Source organism: Thermobia domestica, chromosome 4, assembly GCF_964235325.1.
Source record: "Thermobia domestica chromosome 4, izTheDome1.hap1.1, whole genome shotgun sequence".
In the NCBI taxonomy this organism is placed as follows: Eukaryota; Metazoa; Arthropoda; class Insecta; order Zygentoma; family Lepismatidae; genus Thermobia; species Thermobia domestica.
Genome location: NC_137457.1, coordinates 247,294,432 through 247,316,692, shown reverse-complemented (window position 1 = coordinate 247,316,692; position 22,261 = coordinate 247,294,432). Strand labels below are relative to the sequence as shown.

General features: G+C 41.3%; 1 protein-coding gene across 1 annotated transcript in view; it reads left to right on the top strand.

Annotated features, from left to right (window-relative positions):
- Positions 1-22,261, top strand: part of LOC145683957 (uncharacterized) — a 263,383-nt gene that overhangs the window by 168,848 nt on the left and 72,274 nt on the right. The gene's annotated exons all lie outside the window — the stretch shown is intronic.

The window sequence follows — 22,261 nt, the reverse complement described above, 5'->3', positions numbered from 1 at the left end:
GTGGGGGCTGCCTAACTGTAGCACCCACCTTGCCGAAATTGGTCGAAGATGGTGTCAGTCGTTTGTGCATCAGTTGTGCAGAAATGTGCAACACAAACTTTCGTTTGTGAAACAATGAACAATGAGCTAGAGCGAAAACAAAGTCGGGGCTGTCTAAACGGTAGCTCCTCCACCTTCTCAAAATTGCTCGAAAATGGTGTCAATCGTTTCTGAAGAAATGTACAACACAAATTTTCGTTTGTACAACACTAAACAATGAGCTAGAGCGAAAAATAAGTAGGGGCGGTCTAAACGGTAGCCCCCACCTTGTCAAAATATGTCGAAAGTGGTGTCAATCGTTTGTGCATTATTCGTGCAGAAATCTGCAACACAAATTTTCGTTTGTGCAACAATGAACAATGAGTTAGAGCGAAAACAAAGTGAGGGCTCTCTAAACGGTAGCCCCCCACCTTGTCAGAATTAGTCGAAAATGGTTTCAATCGTTTGTGCATCGCTTGTGCAAAAATGTGCAACACAAATTTTCGTTTGTGACCAAATGAACAATGAGCTAGAGCGAAAACAGGGTGGGAGCTGTCTAAACGGTAGCCCCCACCTTGTCAAAATTAGTCGAAAATAGTGTTCATCGTTTCTGCATCGTTTGTGCAGAAATGTGCAACACAAATTTTCGTTTGTGCAAAAATAAAAAGAATGAGCTAGAGCGAAAACAAAGTGGGACTGTCTAAACGGTAGCCTTCCACCTTGTCAAAATTGGGCGAAAATGGTGTCAATCGTTTGTGCATCGTTTGTGCAGAAATATGCGACACAAATTTTCGTTTGTGCTACAATGAATAGTGAGCTAGAGCGAAAACAAAGTGGGGGCTGTCTAAACGGTAGCACCCACCTTGCCGTAATTGGTCGAAGATGGTGTCAGTCGTTTGTGCATCATTTGTGCAGAAATGTGCAACACAAACTTTCGTTTGTGCAACAATGAACAATGAGCTAGAGCGAAAACAAGGTGGGGGCTGTCTAAACGGTAGCTCCTCCACCTTCTCAAAATTGGTCGAAAATGATGTCAATCGTTTCTGAAGAAATGTACAACACAAATTTTCGTTTGTACAACACTAAACAATGAGCTAGAGCGAAAAATAGGTAGGGGCGGTCTAAACGGTAGCCCCCACCTTGTCAAAATATGTCGAAAGTGGTGTCAATTGTTTGTGCATCATTCGTGCAGAAATCTGCAACACAAATTTTCGTTTGTGCAACAATGAACAATGAGCTAGATTGAAAACAAAGTGAGGGCTGTATAAACGGTAGCCCCCCACCTTGTCAAAAATGGTCGAAAATGGTGTCAATCGTTTGTGCATCGTTTGAGCAGAAATGTGTAACACAAATTTTCGTTTGTGCAACAATGAACAATGAGTTAGAGCGAAAACAAAGTGAGGGCTCTCTAAACGGTAGCCCCCCACCTTGTCAAAATTAGACGAAAATAATCTTAATCGTTTGTGCATCGTTTGTGCAGAAATGTGCAACACAAATTTTCGTTTGTGCAACAATGAACAATGAGCTAGAGCGAAAACAAAGTGGGAGCTGTCTAAACGGTAGCCCCCACCTTGTCAAAATTGGTCGAAAATCGTGTCAAACATTTGTGCATCGTTTGTGCAGAAATATGCAACACAAAATTTCGTTTGTGCAACAATGAACAATGAGCTTGAGCGAAAAGAAAGTGGGTGCTGTCTAAACGGTAGCGCCCCAACTTGTCAAAATTGGTTGACAATGGTGTCAATCGTTTGTGCATCGTTTGTGCAGAAATGTACAACACAAACTTAGGTTTGTGCAACAATGAACAATGAGCTATAGCGAAAAGAAAGTGGGGGCTGTCTAAACGGTAGCACCCACCTTGTCAAAATTAGTCGAAAATAATCTTAATCGTTCGTGCAGAAATATGCAACAAAAATTTTCGTTTGTGCAACAATGAACAATGAGCTAGAGCGAAAACAAAGTGGAGGCTGTCTAAACGGTCGACCCCCACCTTGTCAAAATTCGTCGAATATGGTGTCAATCGTTTGTGCATCGTTTGAGCAGAAATGTGCAACACAAATTTTCGTTTGTGCAACAATGAACAATGAGTTAGAGCGAAAACAATGTGAGGGCTGTCTAAACGGTAGCCCCCCACCTTGTCAAAATTGGTCGAAAATGGTGTCAATCGTTTTCGCATCGTTTGTGCACAAATGTGCAACACAAATTTTCATTTGTGCAAAAATGAACAATGCACTAGAGCGAAAACAAAGTGAGGGCTGTCTAAACGGTAGCCCCCCACCTTGTCAAAATTGGTCGAAAATTGTGTCAAACGTTTGTGCATCGTTTGTGCAGAAATGTGCAACACAAACTTTCGTTTGTGAAACAATGAACAATGAGCTAGAGCGAAAACAAGGTGGGGGCTGTCTAAACGGTAGCTCCTCCACCTTGTCAAAATTGGTCGAAAATGATGTCAATCGTTTCTGAAGAAATGTACAACACAAATTTTCGTTTGTACAACACTAAACAATGAGCTAGAGCGAAAAATAGGTAGGGGCGGTCTAAACGGTAGCCCCCACCTTGTCAAAATATGTCGAAAGTGGTGTCAATTGTTTGTGCATCATTCGTGCAGAAATCTGCAACACAAATTTTCGTTTGTGCAACAATGAACAATGAGCTAGATTGAAAACAAAGTGAGGGCTGTCTAAACGGTAGCCCCCCACCTTGTAAAAATGGTCGAAAATGGTGTCAATCGTTTGTGCATCGTTTGAGCAGAAATGTGTAACACAAATTTTCGTTTGTGCAACAATGAACAATGAGTTAGAGCGAAAACAAAGTGAGGGCTCTCTAAACGGTAGCCCCCCACCTTGTCAAAATTAGTCGAAAATAATCTTAATCGTTTGTGCATCGTTTGTGCAGAAATGTGCAACACAAATTTTCGTTTGTGCAACAATGAACAATGAGCTAGAGCGAAAACAAAGTGGGAGCTGTCTAAACGGTAGCCCCTACCTTGTCAAAATTGGTCGAAAATCGTGTCAAACATTTGTGCATCGTCTGTGAAGAAATATGCAACACAAAATTTCGTTTGTGCAACAATGAACAATGAGCTTGAGCGAAAAGAAAGTGGGTGCTGTCTAAACGGTAGCCCCCCAACTTGTCAAAATTGGTTGACAATGGTGTCAATCGTTTGTGCTTCGTTTGTGCAGAAATGTGCAACACAAACTTAGGTTTGTGCAACAATGAACAATGAGCTATAGCGAAAAGAAAGTGGGGGCTGTCTAAACGGTAGCACCCACCTTGTCAAAATTAGTCGAAAATAATCTTAATCGTTCGTGCAGAAATATGCAACAAAAATTTTCGTTTGTGCAACAATGAACAATGAGCTAGAGCGAAAACAAAGTGGAGGCTGTCTAAACGGTAGACCCCCACCTTGTCAAAATTGGTCGAATATGGTGTCAATCGTTTGTGCATCGTTTGTGCAGAAATGTGCAACACAAATTTTCGTTTGTGCAACAATGAACAATGAGTTAGAGCGAAAACAATGTGAGGGCTGTCTAAACGGTAGCCCACCACCTTGTCAAAAATGGTCGAAAATGGTGTCAATCGTTTGTGCATCGTTTGTGCAGAAATGTGCAACACAAACTTTCGTTTGTGCAACAATGAACAATGAGCTAGATTGAAAACAAAGTGAGGGCTGTCTTATCGGTAGCCCCCCACCTTGTCAGAATTAGTCGAAAATAATCTTAATCGTTTGTGCATCGCTTGTGCAAAAATGTGCAACACAAATTTTCGTTTGTGCAACAATGAACAATGAGCTAGAGCGAAAACAGGGTGGGAGCTGTCTAAACGGTAGCCCCCACCTTGTCAAAATTAGTCGAAAATAGTGTTCATCGTTTCTGCATCGTTTGTGCAGAAATGTGCAACACAAATTTTCGTTTGTGCAAAAATAAAAACAATGAGCTAGAGCGAAAACAAAGTGGGACTGTCTAAACGGTAGCCTTCCACCTTGTAAAATTGGGCGAAAATGGTGTCAATCGTTTGTGCATCGTTTGTGCAGAAATATGCGACACAAATTTTCGTTTGTGCTACAATGAATAGTGAGCTAGAGCGAAAAGAAAGTGGGGGCTGTCTAAACGGTAGCACCCACCTTGCCGTAATTGGTCGAAGATGGTGTCAGTCGTTTGTGCATCATTTGTGCAGAAATGTGCAACACAAACTTTCGTTTGTGCAACAATGAACAATGAGCTAGAGCGAAAACAAGGTGGTGGCTGTCTAAACGGTAGCTCCTCCACCTTCTCAAAATTGGTCGAAAATGATGTCAATCGTTTCTGAAGAAATGTACAACACAAATTTTCGTTTGTACAACACTAAACAATGAGCTAGAGCGAAAAATAGGTAGGGGCGGTCTAAACGGTAGCCCCACCTTGTCAAAATATGTCGAAAGTTGTGTCAATCGTTTGTGCATCATTCGTGCAGAAATCTGCAACACAAATTTTCGTTTGTGCAACAATGAACAATGAGCTAGAGCGAAAACAGGCTGGGGGCTGTCTAAAAGGTAGCCCCCACCTTGTCAAAATTAGTCGAAAATAATCTTAATCGTTTGTGCATCGTTTGTGCAGAAATGTGCAACACAAATTTTCGTTTGTGCAACAATGAACAATGAGCTAGAGCGAAAACAAAGTGGGTGCTGTCTAAACGGTAGCCCCCTACCTTGTCAAAATTGGTCGAAAATGGTGTCAAACGTTTGTGCATCGTTTGTGCAGAAATGTGCAACACAAAATTTCGTTTGTGCGACAATGAACAATGAGCTAGAGCGAAAACAAAGTGGGTGCTGTCTAAACGGTAGCCCCCTACCTTGTCAAAATTGGTCGAAAATGGTGTCAATCATTTGTGCATCGTTTGTGCAGAAATGTGCAACACAAACTTAGGTTTGTGCAACAATGAACAATGAGCAAGAGCGAAAACAAAGTGGGGGCTGTCTAAACGGTAGCCCCCACCTTGTCAAAATTAGTCGAAAATAGTGTTCATCGTTTCTGCATCGTTTGTGCAGAAATGTGCAACACAAATTTTCGTTTGTGCAAAAATAAAAAATGAGCTAGAGCGAAAACAAAGTGGGGCTGTCTAAACGCTAGCACCCACCTTGTCAAAATTGGTCGAAAATAATCTTAATCGTTCGTGCAGAAATTTGCAACAAAAATTTTCGTTTGTGCAACAATAAACAATGAGCTAGAGCGAAAACAAAGTGGGGGCTGTCTAAACGGTAGCACCCACCTTGTCAAAATTGGTCGAAAATGGTGTCAATCGTTTGTGAATCGTTTGTGCAGAAATGTGCAACACAAATTTTCGTTTGTGCAACAATGAACAATGAGCAAGAGCGAAAACAAAGTGGGGGCTGTCTAAACGGTAGCCCCCACCTTGTCAAAATTAGTCGAAAATAGTGTTCATCGTTTCTGCATCGTTTGTGCAGAAATGTGCAACACAAATTTTCGTTTGTGCAAAAATAAAAAATGAGCTAGAGCGAAAACAAAGTGGGGCTGTCTAAACGGTAGCCTTCCACCTTGTCAAAATTGGTCGAAAATGGTGTCAATCGTTTGTGCATCGTTTGTGCACAAATGTGCAACACAAATTTTCGTTTGTGCAAAAATGAACAATGAACTAGAGCGAAAACAAAGTGGGGGCTGTCTAAACGGTAGCCCCCCACCTTGTCAAAATTGGTCGAAAATGGTGTCAATCGTTTGTGCATCGTTTGTGCACAAATGTGCAACACAAATTTTCATTTGTGCAAAAATGAACAATGAACTAGAGAGAAAACAAAGTGAGGGCTGTCTAAACGGTAGCCCCCACCTTGTCAAAATTAGTCGAAAATAATCTTAATCGTTTGTGCAGAAATGTGCAACACAAATTTTCGTTTGTGCAACAATGAACAATGAGCTAGAGTGAAAACAAAGTGGGAGCTGTCTAAACGGTAGCCCCCACCTTGTCAAAATCGTGTCAATCGTTTTTGAAGAATTGTGCAACACAAATTTTCGTTTGTATAACACTAAACAATGAGCTAGATGAGGAAATAAGTAGGGGCGGTATAATCGGTAGCCCACCACCTTGTCAAAAATGGTCGAAAATTATGTCAATCGTTTGTGCATCGTTTGTGCAGAAATGTGCAACACAAACTTTCGTTTGTGCAACAATGAACAATGAGCTAGAGCGAAAACAAAGTGGGGGCTGTCTAAACGGTAGCTCCTTCACCTTCTCAAAATTGGTCGACAATGGTGTCAATCGTTTTTGAAGAATTGTGCAACACAAATTTTCGTTTGTATAACACTAAACAATGAGCTAGAGGAGGAAATAAGTAGGGGCGGTATAATCGGTAGCCCCCCACCTTGTCAAAATATGTCGAAAGTGGTGTCAATCGTTTGTGCATCATTCGCGCAGAAATGTGCAACACAAATTTTCGTTTGTGCAACAATGAACAATGAGCTAGATTGCAAACAAAGTAAGGGGCTGTCTAAACAGTAGCCCCACCACCTTGTCAAAATTGGTCAAAAGTGGTGTCAATCGTTTGTGCATCGTTTGTGCAGAAATGTGCAACACAAATTTTCGTTTGTGCAACAATGAACAATGAGCTAGAGTGAAAACAAAGTGGGAGCTGTCTAAACGGTAGAACCCACCTTGTCAAAATTGGTCGAAAATCGTGTCAAACGTTTGTGCATCGTTTGTGCACAAATGTGCAACACAAAATTTCGTTTGTGCGACAATGAACAATGAGCTAGAGCGAAAACAAAGTGGGTGCTGTCTAAACGGTAGCCCCCTACCTTGTCAAAATTGGTCGAAAATGGTGTCAATCATTTGTGCATCGTTTGTGCAGAAATGTGCAACACAAACTTAGGTTTGTGCAACAATGAACAATGAGCAAGAGCGAAAACAAAGTGGGGGCTGTCTAAACGGTAGCACCCACCTTGTCAAAATTAGTCGAAAATAGTGTTCATCGTTTCTGCATCGTTTGTGCAGAAATGTGCAACACAAATTTTCGTTTGTGCAAAAATAAAAAATGAGCTAGAGCGAAAACAAAGTGGGGCTGTCTAAACGCTAGCACCCACCTTGTCAAAATTGGTCGAAAATAATCTTAATCGTTCGTGCAGAAATTTGCAACAAAAATTTTCGTTTGTGCAACAATAAACAATGAGCTAGAGCGAAAACAAAGTGGGGGCTGTCTAAACGGTAGCACCCACCTTGTCAAAATTAGTCGAAAATGGTGTCAATCGTTTGTGAATCGTTTGTGCAGAAATGTGCAACACAAATTTTCGTTTGTGCAACAATGAACAATGAGCAAGAGCGAAAACAAAGTGGGGGCTGTCTAAACGGTAGCCCCCACCTTGTCAAAATTAGTCGAAAATAGTGTTCATCGTTTCTGCATCGTTTGTGCAGAAATGTGCAACACAAATTTTCGTTTGTGCAAAAATAAAAAATGAGCTAGAGCGAAAACAAAGTGGGGCTGTCTAAACGGTAGCCTTCCACCTTGTCAAAATTGGTCGAAAATGGTGTCAATCGTTTGTGCATCGTTTGTGCACAAATGTGCAACACAAATTTTCGTTTGTGCAAAAATGAACAATGAACTAGAGTGAAAACAAAGTGGGGGCTGTCTAAACGGTAGCCCCCCACCTTGTCAAAATTGGTCGAAAATGGTGTCAATCGTTTGTGCATCGTTTGTACACAAATGTGCAACACAAATTTTCATTTGTGCAAAAATGAACAATGAACTAGAGCGAAAACAAAGTGAGGGCTGTCTAAACGGTAGCCCCCACCTTGTCAAAATTAGTCGAAAATAATCTTAATCGTTTGTGCAGAAATGTGCAACACAAATTTTCGTTTGTGCAACAATGAACAATGAGCTAGAGTGAAAACAAAGTGGGAGCTGTCTAAACGGTAGCCCCCACCTTGTCAAAATCGTGTCAATCGTTTTTGAAGAATTGTGCAACACAAATTTTCGTTTGTATAACACTAAACAATGAGCTAGAGGAGGAAATAAGTAGGGGCGGTATAATCAGTAGCCCACCACCTTGTCAAAAATGGTCGAAAATGGTGTCAATCGTTTGTGCATCGTTTGTGCAGAAATGTGCAACACAAACTTTCGTTTGTGCAACAATGAACAATGAGCTAGAGCGAAAACAAAGTGGGGGCTGTCTAAACGGTAGCTCCTTCACCTTCTCAAAATTGGTCGACAATGGTGTCAATCGTTTTTGAAGAATTGTGCAACACAAATTTTCGTTTGTATAACACTAAACAATGAGCTAGAGGAGGAAATAAGTAGGGGCGGTATAATCGGTAGCCCCCCACCTTGTCAAAATATGTCGAAAGTGGTGTCAATCGTTTGTGCATCATTCGCGCAGAAATGTGCAACACAAATTTTCGTTTGTGCAACAATGAACAATGAGCTAGATTGAAAACAAAGTAAGGGGCTGTCTAAACAGTAGCCCCCCCACCTTGTCAAAATTGGTCAAAAGTGGTGTCAATCGTTTGTGCATCGTTTGTGCAGAAATGTGCAACACAAATTTTCGTTTGTGCAACAATGAACAATGAGCTAGAGTGAAAACAAAGTGGGAGCTGTCTAAACGGTAGCCCCCACCTTGTCAAAATTGGTCGAAAATCGTGTCGAACGTTTGTGCATCGTTTGTGCAGAAATGTGCAACACAAAATTTCGTTTGTGCGACAATGAACAATGAGCTAGAGCGAAAACAAAGTGAGTGCTGTCTAAACGGTAGCCCCCTACCTTGTCAAAATTGGTCGAAAATGGTGTCAATCATTTGTGCATCGTTTGTGCAGAAATGTGCAACACAAACTTAGGTTTGTGCAACAATGAACAATGAGCTATAGCGAAAAGAAAGTGGGGGCAGTCTAAACGGTAGCACCCACCTTGTCAAAATTAGTCGAAAATAATCTTAATCGTTCGTGCAGAAATTTGCAACAAAAATTTTCGTTTGTGCAACAATAAACAATGAGCTATAGCGAAAACAAAGTGGGGGCTGTCTAAACGGTAGCACCCACCTTGTCAAAATTGGTCGAAAATGGTGTCAATCGTTTGTGAATCGTTTGTGCAGAAATGTGCAACACAAATTTTCGTTTGTGCAACAATGAACAATGAGCTAGAGCGAAAAAAAGGGGGGGCTGTCTAAACGGTAGCCCCCACCTTGTCGAAATTAGTCGAAAATAGTGTTCATCGTTTCTGCATCGTTCGTGCAGAAATGTGCAACACAAATTTTCGTTTGTGCAAAAATAAAAAATGAGCTAGACCGAAAACAAAGTGAGGCTGTCTAAACGGAAGCCTTCCACCTTGTCAAAATTGGTCGAAAATGGTGTCAATCGTTTGTACATCGTTTGTGCACAAATGTGCAACACAAATTTTCGTTTGTGCAAAAATGAACAATGAACTAGAGCGAAAACAAAGTGGGGGCTGTCTAAACGGTAGCCCCCCACCTTGTCAAAATTGGTCGAAAATGGTGTCAATCGTTTGTGCATCGTTTGTACACAAATGTGCAACACAAATTTTCATTTGTGCAAAAATGAACAATGAACTAGAGCGAAAAAAAGTGAGGGCTGCCTAACGGTAGCCCCCCACCTTGTCAAAATTGGTCGAAAATTGTGTCAAACGTTTGTGCATCGTTTGTGCAGAAATGTGCAACACAAACTTTCGTTTGTGCAACAATGAACAATGAGCTAGAGCGAAAAAAAGTGGGGGCTGTCTAAACCGTAGCCCCCCACCTTGTCAAAATTAATCGAAAATTGTGTCAAACGTTTGTGCATCGTTTGTGCAGAAATGTGCAACACAAATTTTCTTTTGTGCAACAATGAACAATGAGCTAGAGCGAAAACAATGTGGGGGCTGTCTAAACGGTAGCTCCTCCACCTTCTCAAAATTGGTCGAAAATGGTGTCAATGGTTTCTGAAGAAATGTACAACACAAATTTTCGTTTGTACAATACTAAACAATGAGCTAGAGCGAAAAATAAGTAGGAGCGGTCTAAACGGTAGCCCCCACCTTGTAAAAATATGTCGAAAGTGGTGTCAATCGTTTGTGCATCATTCGTGCAGAAATCTGCAACACAAATTTTCGTTTGTGCAACAATGAACAATGAGCTAGAGCGAAAACAGGCTGGGGGCTGTCTAAAAGGTAGCCCCCACCTTGTCAAAATTAGTCGAAAATAATCTTAATCGTTTGTGCATCGTTTGTGCAGAAATGTGCAACACAAATTTTCGTTTGGGCAACAATGAACAATGAGCTAGAGTGAAAACAAAGTGGGAGCTCTCTAAACGGTAGCCCCCACCTCGTCAAAATTGGTCGAAAATCGTGTCAAACGTTTGTGCATCGTTTGTGCAGAAATGTGCAACACAAAATTTCGTTTGTGCGACAATGAACAATGAGCTAGAGCGAAAACAAAGTGGGTGCTGTCTAAACGGTAGCCCCCTACCTTGTCAAAATTGGTCGAAAATGGTGTCAATCATTTGTGCATCGTTTGTGCAGAAATGTGCAACACAAACTTAGGTTTGTGCAACAATGAACAATGAGCAAGAGCGAAAACAAAGTGGGGGCTGTCTAAACGGTAGCCCCCACCTTGTCAAAATTAGTCGAAAATAGTGTTCATCGTTTCTGCATCGTTTGTGCAGAAATGTGCAACACAAATTTTCGTTTGTGCAAAAATAAAAAATGAGCTAGAGCGAAAACAAAGTGGGGCTGTCTAAACGCTAGCACCCACCTTGTCAAAATTAGTCGAAAATAATCTTAATCATTCGTGCAAAAATTTGCAACAAAAATTTTCGTTTGTGCAACAATAAACAATGAGCTAGAGCGAAAACAAAGTGGGGGCTGTCTAAACGGTAGCACCCACCTTGTCAAAATTGGTCGAAAATGGTGTCAATCGTTTGTGAATCGTTTGTGCAGAAATGTGCAACACAAATTTTCGTTTGTGCAACAATGAACAATGAGCAAGAGCGAAAACAAAGTGGGGGCTGTCTAAACGGTAGCCCCCACCTTGTCAAAATTAGTCGAAAATAGTGTTCATCGTTTCTGCATCGTTTGTGCAGAAATGTGCAACACAAATTTTCGTTTGTGCAAAAATAAAAAATGAGCTAGAGCGAAAACAAAGTGGGGCTGTCTAAACGGTAGCCTTCCACCTTGTCAAAATTGGTCGAAAATGGTGTCAATCGTTTGTGCATCGTTTGTGCACAAATGTGCAACACAAATTTTCGTTTGTGCAAAAATGAACAATGAACTAGAGCGAAAACAAAGTGGGGGCTGTCTAAACGGTAGCCCCCCACCTTGTCAAAATTGGTCGAAAATGGTGTCAATCGTTTCTGCATCGTTTGTGCACAAATGTGCAACACAAATTTTCATTTGTGCAAAAATGAACAATGAACTAGAGCGAAAACAAAGTGAGGGCTGTCTAAACGGTAGCCCCCACCTTGTCAAAATTAGTCGAAAATAATCTTAATCGTTTGTGCAGAAATGTGCAACACAAATTTTCGTTTGTGCAACAATGAACAATGAGCTAGAGTGAAAACAAAGTGGGAGCTGTCTAAACGGTAGCCCCCACCTTGTCAAAATCGTGTCAATCGTTTTTGAAGAATTGTGCAACACAAATTTTCGTTTGTATAACACTAAACAATGAGCTAGAGGAGGAAATAAGTAGGGGTGGTATAATCGGTAGCCCACCACCTTGTCAAAAATGGTCGAAAATGGTGTCAATCGTTTGTGCATCGTTTGTGCAGAAATGTGCAACACAAACTTTCGTTTGTGCAACAATGAACAATGAGCTAGAGCGAAAACAAAGTGGGGGCTGTCTAAACGGTAGCTCCTTCACCTTCTCAAAATTGGTCGACAATGGTGTCAATCGTTTTTGAAGAATTGTGCAACACAAATTTTCGTTTGTATAACACTAAACAATGAGCTAGAGGAGGAAATAAGTAGGGGCGGTATAATCGGTAGCCCCCCACCTTGTCAAAATATGTCGAAAGTGGTGTCAATCGTTTGTGCATCATTCGCGCAGAAATGTGCAACACAAATTTTCGTTTGTGCAACAATGAACAATGAGCTAGATTGAAAACAAAGTAAGGGGCTGTCTAAACAGTAGCCCCCCCACCTTGTCAAAATTGGTCAAAAGTGGTGTCAATCGTTTGTGCATCGTTTGTGCAGAAATGTGCAAAAAAAATTTTCGTTTGTGCAACAATGAACAATGAGCTAGAGCGAAAACAAAATGGGGGCTGTCTAAACGGTAGCCCCCCCACCTTGTCAAAATTGGTCGAAAATGGTGTCAATCGTTTGTGCATCGTTTGTGGTAGAAATGTGCAACACAAATTTTCGTTTGTGCAACAACGAACAATGAGCTAGTTCGAAAGCAAAGTGGGGCCTGTATAACAGTAGCCCCCTCCTTGTCAAAATTGGACGAAAATAGTGTTAATCGTTTGTGCAGAAATATGCAACAAAATTTTCGTTTGTGCAACAATGAACAATGAGCTAGAGCGAAAACAAAGCGGGGGCTGTCTAAACGGTAGACCCACCTTGTCAAAATTGGTCGAAAATTGTGTCAAACGTTTGTGTATCGTTTCTGCAGAAATGCGCAACACAAATTTTCTTTTGTCCAACAATGAACAATGAGCTAGAGCGAAACAATGTGGGGGCTGTCTAAACGGTAGCCTCTCCCCACCTTGTAAAACTGATCAAAAATGGTGTCAATCGTTTGTGCATCGTTTGTGCAGAAATGTGCAACACAAATTTTCGTTTGAGCAACAATGAACAATGAGCTAGTTCGAAAACAAAGTGGGGGCTGTATAACGGTAGCCCCCACCATGTCAAAATTAGTCGAAAATAGTGTTAATCGTTTGTGCATCGTTTGTGCAGAAATGTGCGATAAAATTTTCGTTTGTGCTACAATGAATAGTGAGCTAGAGCCAAAACAAAGTGGGGGCTGCCTAACTGTAGCACCCACCTTGCCGAAATTGGTCGAAGATGGTGTCAGTCGTTTGTGCATCAGTTGTGCAGAAATGTGCAACACAAACTTTCGTTTGTGAAACAATGAACAATGAGCTAGAGCGAAAACAAAGTGGGGGCTGTCTAAACGGTAGCTCCTCCACCTTCTCAAAATTGCTCGAAAATGGTGTCAATCGTTTCTGAAGAAATGTACAACACAAATTTTCGTTTGTACAACACTAAACAATGAGCTAGAGCGAAAAATAAGTAGGGGCGGTCTAAACGGTAGCCCCCACCTTGTCAAAATATGTCGAAAGTGGTGTCAATCGTTTGTGCATTATTCGTGCAGAAATCTGCAACACAAATTTTCGTTTGTGCAACAATGAACAATGAGTTAGAGCGAAAACAAAGTGAGGGCTCTCTAAACGGTAGCCCCTTACCTTGTCAGAATTAGTCGAAAATGGTGTCAATCGTTTGTGCATCGCTTGTGCAAAAATGTGCAACACAAATTTTCGTTTGTGACCAAATGAACAATGAGCTAGAGCGAAAACAGGGTGGGGGCTGTCTAAACGGTAGCCCCCACCTTGTCAAAATTAGTCGAAAATAGTGTTCATCGTTTCTGCATCGTTTGTGCAGAAATGTGCAAAACAAATTTTCGTTTGTGCAAAAATAAAAACAATGGGCTAGAGCGAAAACAAAGTGGGACTGTCTAAACGGTAGCCTTCCACCTTGTCAAAATTGGTCGAAAATGGTGTCAATCGTTTGTGCATCGTTTGTGCACAAATGTGCAACACAAATTTTCGTTTGTGCAAAAATGAACAATGAACTAGAGCGAATACAAAGTGGGGGCTGTCTAAACGGTAGCCCCCCACCTTGTCAAAATTGGTCGAAAATTGTGTCAAACGTTTGTGCATCGTTTGTGCAGAAGTATGCAACACAAACTTTCGTTTGTGCAACAATGAACAATGAGCTAGAGCGAAAACAAAGTGGGGGCTGTCTAAACGGTAGCTCCTTCACCTTCTCAAAATTGGTCGACAATGGTGTCAATCGTTTTTGAAGAAATGTGCAACACAAATTTTCGTTTGTACAACACTAAACAATGAGCTAGAGGAGGAAATGAGTAGGGGCGGTATAATCGGTAGCTCCCACCTTGTCAAAATATGTCGAAAGTGGAGTCAATTGTTTGTGCATCATTCGCGCAGAAATGTGCAACACAAATTTTCGTTTGTGCAACAATGAACAATGAGCTAGTTCGAAAACAAAGTGGGGGCTGTATAACGGTAGCCTCCACCTTGTCAAAATTAGCGGAAAATAGTGTCAGTCGTTTGTGCATCATTTGTGCAGAAATGTGCAACACAAACTTTCGTTTGTGCAACAATGAACAATGAGCTAGAGCGAAAACAAGGTGGGGGCTGTCTAAACGGTAGCTCCTCCACCTTCTCAAAATTGGTCGAAAATGATGTCAATCGTTTCTGAAGAAATCTGCAACACAAATTTTCGTTTGTGCAACAATGAACAATGAGCTAGATTGAAAACAAAGTGAGGGCTGTCTAAACGGTAGCCCCCCACCTTGTCAAAAATGGTCGAAAATGGTGTCAATCGTTTGTGCATCGTTTGAGCAGAAATGTGTAACACAAATTTTCGTTTGTGCAACAATGAACAATGAGTTAGAGCGAAAACAAAGTGAGGGCTCTCTAAACGGTAGCCCCCCACCTTGTCAAAATTAGTCGAAAATAATCTTAATCGTTTGTGCATCGTTTGTGCAGAAATGTGCAACACAAATTTTCGTTTGTGCAACAATGAACAATGAGCTAGAGCGAAAACAAAGTGGGAGCTGTCTAAACGGTAGCCCCCACCTTGTCAAAATTGGTCGAAAATCGTGTCAAACCTTTGTGCATCGTTTGTGAAGAAATATGCAACACAAAATTTCGTTTGTGCAACAATGAACAATGAGCTTGAGAGAAAAGAAAGTGGGTGCTGTCTAAACGGTAGCCCCCCAACTGTCAAAATTGCTTGACAATGGTGTCAATCGTTTGTGCATCGTTTGTGCAGAAATGTGCAACACAAACTTAGGTTTGTGCAACAATGAACAATGAGCTATAGCGAAAAGAAAGTGGGGGCTGTCTAAACGGTAGCACCCACCTTGTCAACATTAGTCGAAAATAATCTTAATCGTTCGTGCAGAAATATGCAACAAAAATTTTCGTTTGTGCAACAATGAACAATGAGCTAGAGCGAAAACAAAGTGGAGGCTTGTTAAACGGTAGACCCCCACCTTGTCAAAATTGGTCGAATATGGTGTCAATCGTTTGTGCATCGTTTGTGCAGAAATGTGCAACACAAATTTTCGTTTGTGCAACAATGAACAATGAGTTAGAGCGAAAACAATGTGAGGGCTGTCTTATCGGTAGACCCCCACCTTGTCAAAATTGGTCGAAAATTGTGTCAAACGTTTGTGCATCGTTTGTGCAGAAATGTGCAACACAAACTTTCGTTTGTGCAACAATGAACAATGAGCTAGAGCAAAAAGAAAGTGGGGGCTGTCTAAACGGTAGCTCCTTCACCTTCTCAAAATTGGTCGAAAATGGTGTCAATCGTTTGCGCATCGTTTGTGCAGAAACGTACAACAAAAATTTTCGTTTGTGCAACAATGAACAATGAGCTAGAGCGAAAACAAAGTGGAGGCTGTCTAAACGGTAGACCCCCACCTTGTCAAAATTGGTCGAATATGGTGTCAATCGTTTTTGAAGAAATGTGCAACACAAATTTTCGTTTGTATAACACTAAACAATGAGCTAGAGGAGGAAATAAGTAGGGGCGGTATAATCGGTAGCCCCGCACCTTGTCAAAATATGTCGAAAGTGGTGTCAATCGTTTGTGCATCATTCGCGCAGAAATGTGCAACACAAATTTTCGTTTGTGCAACAATGAACAATGAGCTAGAGCGAAAACAAAGTGGGGGCTGTATAACGGTAACCCCCACCATGTCAAAATTAGTCGAAAATAGTGTTAATCGTTTGTGCATCGTTTGTGCAGAAATGTGCAACACAAATATTCGTTTGTGCAACAATGAACAATGAGCTAGAGCGAAAACAAAGTGGGGCGGCTGTCTAAACGGTAGCCCCCACCTTGTCAAAATTGGTCGAAAATGGTGTCAATCGTTTGTGCATCGTTTGTGCAGAAATGTGCGATACAAATTTTCGTTTGTGCAACAATGAATAGTGAGCTAGAGCGAAAACAAAGTGGGGGCTGCCTAACGGTAACACCCACCTTGCCGAAATTGGTCGAAGATGGTGTCAGTCGTTTGTCCATCATTTGTGCAGAAATGTGCAACACAAACTTTCGTTTGTGAAACAATGAACAATGAGCTAGAGCGAAAACAAAGTGGGGGCTGTCTAAACGGTAGCTCCTCCACCTTCTCAAAATTGCTCGAAAATGGTGTCAATCGTTTCTGAAGAAATGTACAACACAAATTTTCGTTTGTACAACACTAAACAATGAGCTACAGCGAAAAATAAGTAGGGGTGGTCTAAACGGTAGCCCCCACCTTGTCAAAATATGTCGAAAGTGGTGTCAATTGTTTGTGCATCATTCGTGCAGAAATCTGCAACACAAATTTTCGTTTGTGCAACAATGAACAATGAGCTAGATTGAAAACAAAGTGAGGGCTGTCTAAACGGTAGCCCCCCACCTTGTCAAAAATGGTCGAAAATGGTGTCAATCGTTTGTGCATCGTTTGAGCACGAATGTGCAACACAAATTTTCGTTTGTGCAACATTGAACAATGAGTTAGAGCGAAAACAAAGTGAGGGCTCTCTAAACGGTAGCCCCCCACCTTCTCAAAATTAGTCGAAAATAATCTTAATCGTTTGTGCATCGTTTGTGCAGAAATGTGCAACACAAATTTTCGTTTGTGCAACAATGAACAATGAGCTAGAGCGAAAACAAAGTGGGAGCTGTCTAAACGGTAGCCCCCACCTTGTCAAAATTGGTCGAAAATCGTGTCAAACATTTGTGCATCGTTTGTGCAGAAATATGCAACACAAAATTTCGTTTGTGCAACAATGAACAATGAGCTTGAGCGAAAAGAAAGTGGGTGCTGTCTAAACGGTAGCGCCCCAACTTGTAAAAATTGGTTGACAATGGTGTCAATCGTTTGTGCATCGTTTGTGCAGAAATGTGCAACACAAACTTAGGTTTGTGCAACAATGAACAATGAGCTATAGCGAAAAGAAAGTGGGGGCTGTCTAAACGGTAGCACCCACCTTGTCAAAATTAGTCGAAAATAATCTTAATCGTTCGTGCAGAAATATGCAACAAAAATTTTCGTTTGTGCAACAATGAACAATGAGCTAGAGCGAAAACAAAGTGGAGGCTGTCTAAACGGTAGACCCCCACCTTGTCAAAATTGGTCGAAAATTGTGTCAATCGTTTGTGCATCGTTTGTGCAGAAATGTGCAACACAAATTTTCGTTTGTGCAACAATGAACAATGAGTTAGAGCGAAAACAATGTGAGGGCTGTCTAAACGGTAGCCCCCCACCTTGTCAAAATTGGTCGAAAATGGTGTCAATCGTTTTTGAAGAAATGTGCAACACAAATTTTCGTTTGTATAACACTAAACAATGAGCTAGAGGAGGAAATAAGTAGGGGCGGTATAATCGGTAGCCCCGCACCTTGTCAAAATATGTCGAAAGTGGTGTCAATCGTTTGTGCATCATTCGCGCAGAAATGTTCAACACAAATTTTCGTTTGTGCAACAATGAACAATGAGCTAGAGCGAAAACAAAGTGGGGGCTGTCTAAAGGTAGACCCACCTTGTCAAAATTGGTCGAAAATTGTGTCAAACGTTTGTGTATCGTTTCTGCAGAAATGCGCAACACAAATTTTCGTTTGTCCAACAATGAACAATGAGCTAGAGCGAAAACAAAGTGGGGGCTGTCTAAACGGTAGCCTCCCCCCACCTTGTAAAACTGATCAAAAATGGTGTCAATCGTTTGTGCATCGTTTGTGCAGAAATGTGCAACACAAATTTTCGTTTGAGCAACAATGAACAATGTGCTAGTTCGAAAACAAAGTGGGGGCTGTATAACGGTAACCCCCACCATGTCAAAATTAGTCGAAAATAGTGTTAATCGTTTGTGCATCGTTTGTGCAGAAATGTGCAACACAAATATTCGTTTGTGCAACAATGAACAATGAGCTAGAGCGAAAACAAAGTGGGGCGGCTGTCTAAACGGTAGCCCCCACCTTGTCAAAATTGGTCGAAAATGGTGTCAATCGTTTGTGCATCGTTTGTGCAGAAATGTGCGATACAAATTTTCGGTTGTGCAACAATGAATAGTGAGCTAGAGCGAAAACAAAGTGGGGGCTGCCTAACGGTAACACCCACCTTGCCGAAATTGGTCGAAGATGGTGTCAGTCGTTTGTGCATCATTTGTGCAGAAATGTGCAACACAAACTTTCGTTTGTGAAACAATGAACAATGAGATGGAGCGAAAACAAAGTGGGGGCTGTCTAAACGGTAGCTCCTCCACCTTCTCAAAATTGCTCGAAAATGGTGTCAATCGTTTCTGAAGAAATGTACAACACAAATTTTCGTTTGTACAACACTAAACAATGAGCTAGAGCGAAAAATAAGTAGGGGCGGTCTAAACAGTAGTCCCCACCTTGTCAAAATATGTCGAAAGTGGTGTCAATCGTTTGTGCATTATTCGTGCAGAAATCTGCAACACAAATTTTCGTTTGTGCAACAATGAACAATGAGTTAGAGCGAAAACAAAGTGAAGGCTGTCTAAACGGTAGCCCCCCACCTTGTCAGAATTAGTCGAAAATGGTGTCAATCGTTTGTGCATCGTTTGTGCAAAAATGTGCAACACAAATTTTCGTTTGTGCAACAATGAACAATGAGCTAGAGCGAAAACAGGGTGAGGGCTGTATAACGGTAGCCCCCACCTTGTCAAAATTAGTCGAAAATTGTTTTCATCGTTTCTGCATCGTTTCTGCAGAAATGTGCAACACAAATTTTCGTTTGTGCAATAATAAACAATGAGCTAGAGCGAAAACAAAGTGGGGCTGTCTAAACGGTAGCCTTCCACCTTGTCAAAATTGGTCGAAAATGGTGTCAATCGTTTGTGCATCGTTTGTGCACAAATGTGCAACACAAATTTTCGTTTGTGCAACAATGAACAATGAACTAGAGCGAATACAAAGTGGGGGCTGTCTAAACGGTAGCCTCCCACCTTGTCAAAATTGGTCGAAAATTGTGTCAAACGTTTGCGCATCGTTTGTGCAGAAATATGCAACACAAACTTTCGTTTGTGCAACAATGAACAATGAGTTAGAGCGAAAACAAAGTGGGGGCTGTCTAAACGGTAGCTCCTTCACCTTCTCAAAATTGGTCGACAATGGTGTCAATTGTTTTTGAAGAAATGTGCAACACAAATTTTCGTTTGTACAACACTAAACAATGAGCTAGAGGAGGATATAAGTAGGGGCGGTATAATCGGTAGCCCCCACCTTGTCAAAATATGTCGAAAGTGGTGTCAATCGTTTGTGCATCATTCGCGCAGAAATGTGCAACACAAATTTTCGTTTGTGCAACAATGAACAATGAGCTAGTTCGAAAACAAAGTGGGGGATGTATAACGGTAGCCCCCACCTTGTCAAAATTAGTCGAAAATAGTGTTAATCGTTTGTGCAGAAATGTGCAACACAAATTTTCGTTTGTGAAACAATGAACAATGAGCTAGAGCGAAAACAAAGTGGGGGGCTGTCTAAACGATAGCCCCCACCTTGTCAAAATTGGGCGAAAATGGTGTCAATCGTTTGTGCATCGTTTGTGCAGAAATATGCGACACAAATTTTCGTTTGTGCTACAATGAATAGTGAGCTAGAGCGAAAAGAAAGTGGGGGCTGTCTAAACGGTAGCACCCACCTTGCCGTAATTGGTCGAAGATGGTGTCAATCGTTTGTGCATCATTTGTGCAGAAATGTGCAACACAAACTTTCGTTTGTGCAACAATGAACAATGAGCTAGAGCGAAAACAAAGTGGGGGCTGTCTAAACGGTAGCTCCTCCACCTTCTCAAAATTGGTCGAAAATGGTGTCAATCGTTTCTGAAGAAATGTGCAACACAAATTTTCGTTTGTGCAACAATGAACAATGAGCTAGAGCGAAAACAAAGTGGGGGCTGTATAACGGTAGCCCCCACCATGTCAAAATTAGTCGAAAATAGTGTTAATCGTTTGTGCATCATTTGTGCAGAAATGTGCAACACAAATATTCGTTTGTGCAACAATGAACAATGAGCTAGAGCGAAAACAAAGTGGGGCGGCTGTCTAAACGGTAGCCTCTCCCCACCTTGTCAAAATTGGTCGAAAATGGTGTCAATCGTTTGTGCATCGTTTGTGCAGAAATGTGCGATACAAATTTTCGTTTGTGCAACAATGAATAGTGAGCTAGAGCCAAAACAAAGTGGGGGCTGCCTAACTGTAGCACCCACCTTGCCGAAATTGGTCGAAGATGGTGTCAGTCGTTTGTGCATCAGTTGTGCAGAAATGTGCAACACAAACTTTCGTTTGTGAAACAATGAACAATGAGCTAGAGCGAAAACAAAGTCGGGGCTGTCTAAACGGTAGCTCCTCCACCTTCTCAAAATTGCTCGAAAATGGTGTCAATCGTTTCTGAAGAAATGTACAACACAAATTTTCGTTTGTACAACACTAAACAATGAGCTAGAGCGAAAAATAAGTAGGGGCGGTCTAAACGGTAGCCCCCACCTTGTCAAAATATGTCGAAAGTGGTGTCAATCGTTTGTGCATTATTCGTGCAGAAATCTGCAACACAAATTTTCGTTTGTGCAACAATGAACAATGAGTTAGAGCGAAAACAAAGTGATGGCTCTCTAAACGGTAGCCCCCCACCTTGTCAGAATTAGTCGAAAATGGTTTCAATCGTTTGTGCATCGCTTGTGCAAAAATGTGCAACACAAATTTTCGTTTGTGACCAAATGAACAATGAGCTAGAGCGAAAACAGTGTGGGAGCTGTCTAAACGGTAGCCCCCACCTTGTCAAAATTAGTCGAAAATAGTGTTCATCGTTTCTGCATCGTTTGTGCAGAAATGTGCAACACAAATTTTCGTTTGTGCAAAAATAAAAACAATGAGCTAGAGCGAAAACAAAGTGGGACTGTCTAAACGGTAGCCTTCCACCTTGTCAAAATTGGGCGAAAATGGTGTCAATCGTTTGTGCATCGTTTGTGCAGAAATATGCGACACAAATTTTCGTTTGTGCTACAATGAATAGTGAGCTAGAGCGAAAACAAAGTGGGGGCTGTCTAAACGGTAGCACCCACCTTGCCGTAATTGGTCGAAGATGGTGTCAGTCGTTTGTGCATCATTTGTGCAGAAATGTGCAACACAAACTTTCGTTTGTGCAACAATGAACAATGAGCTAGAGCGAAAACAAGGTGGGGGCTGTCTAAACGGTAGCTCCTCCACCTTCTCAAAATTGGTCGAAAATGATGTCAATCGTTTCTGAAGAAATGTACAACACAAATTTTCGTTTGTACAACACTAAACAATGAGCTAGAGCGAAAAATAGGTAGGGGCGGTCTAAACGGTAGCCCCCACCTTGTCAAAATATGTCGAAAGTGGTGTCAATTGTTTGTGCATCATTCGTGCAGAAATCTGCAACACAAATTTTCGTTTGTGCAACAATGAACAATGAGCTAGATTGAAAACAAAGTGAGGGCTGTCTAAACGGTAGCCCCCCACCTTGTCAAAAATGGTCGAAAATGGTGTCAATCGTTTGTGCATCGTTTGAGCAGAAATGTGTAACACAAATTTTCGTTTGTGCAACAATGAACAATGAGTTAGAGCGAAAACAAAGTGAGGGCTCTCTAAACGGTAGCCCCCCACCTTGTCAAAATTAGACGAAAATAATCTTAATCGTTTGTGCATCGTTTGTGCAGAAATGTGCAACACAAATTTTCGTTTGTGCAACAATGAACAATGAGCTAGAGCGAAAACAAAGTGGGAGCTGTCTAAACGGTAGCCCCCACCTTGTCAAAATTGGTCGAAAATCGTGTCAAACATTTGTGCATCGTTTGTGCAGAAATATGCAACACAAAATTTCGTTTGTGCAACAATGAACAATGAGCTTGAGCGAAAAGAAAGTGGGTGCTGTCTAAACGGTAGCGCCCCAACTTGTCAAAATTGGTTGACAATGGTGTCAATCGTTTGTGCATCGTTTGTGCAGAAATGTACAACACAAACTTAGGTTTGTGCAACAATGAACAATGAGCTATAGC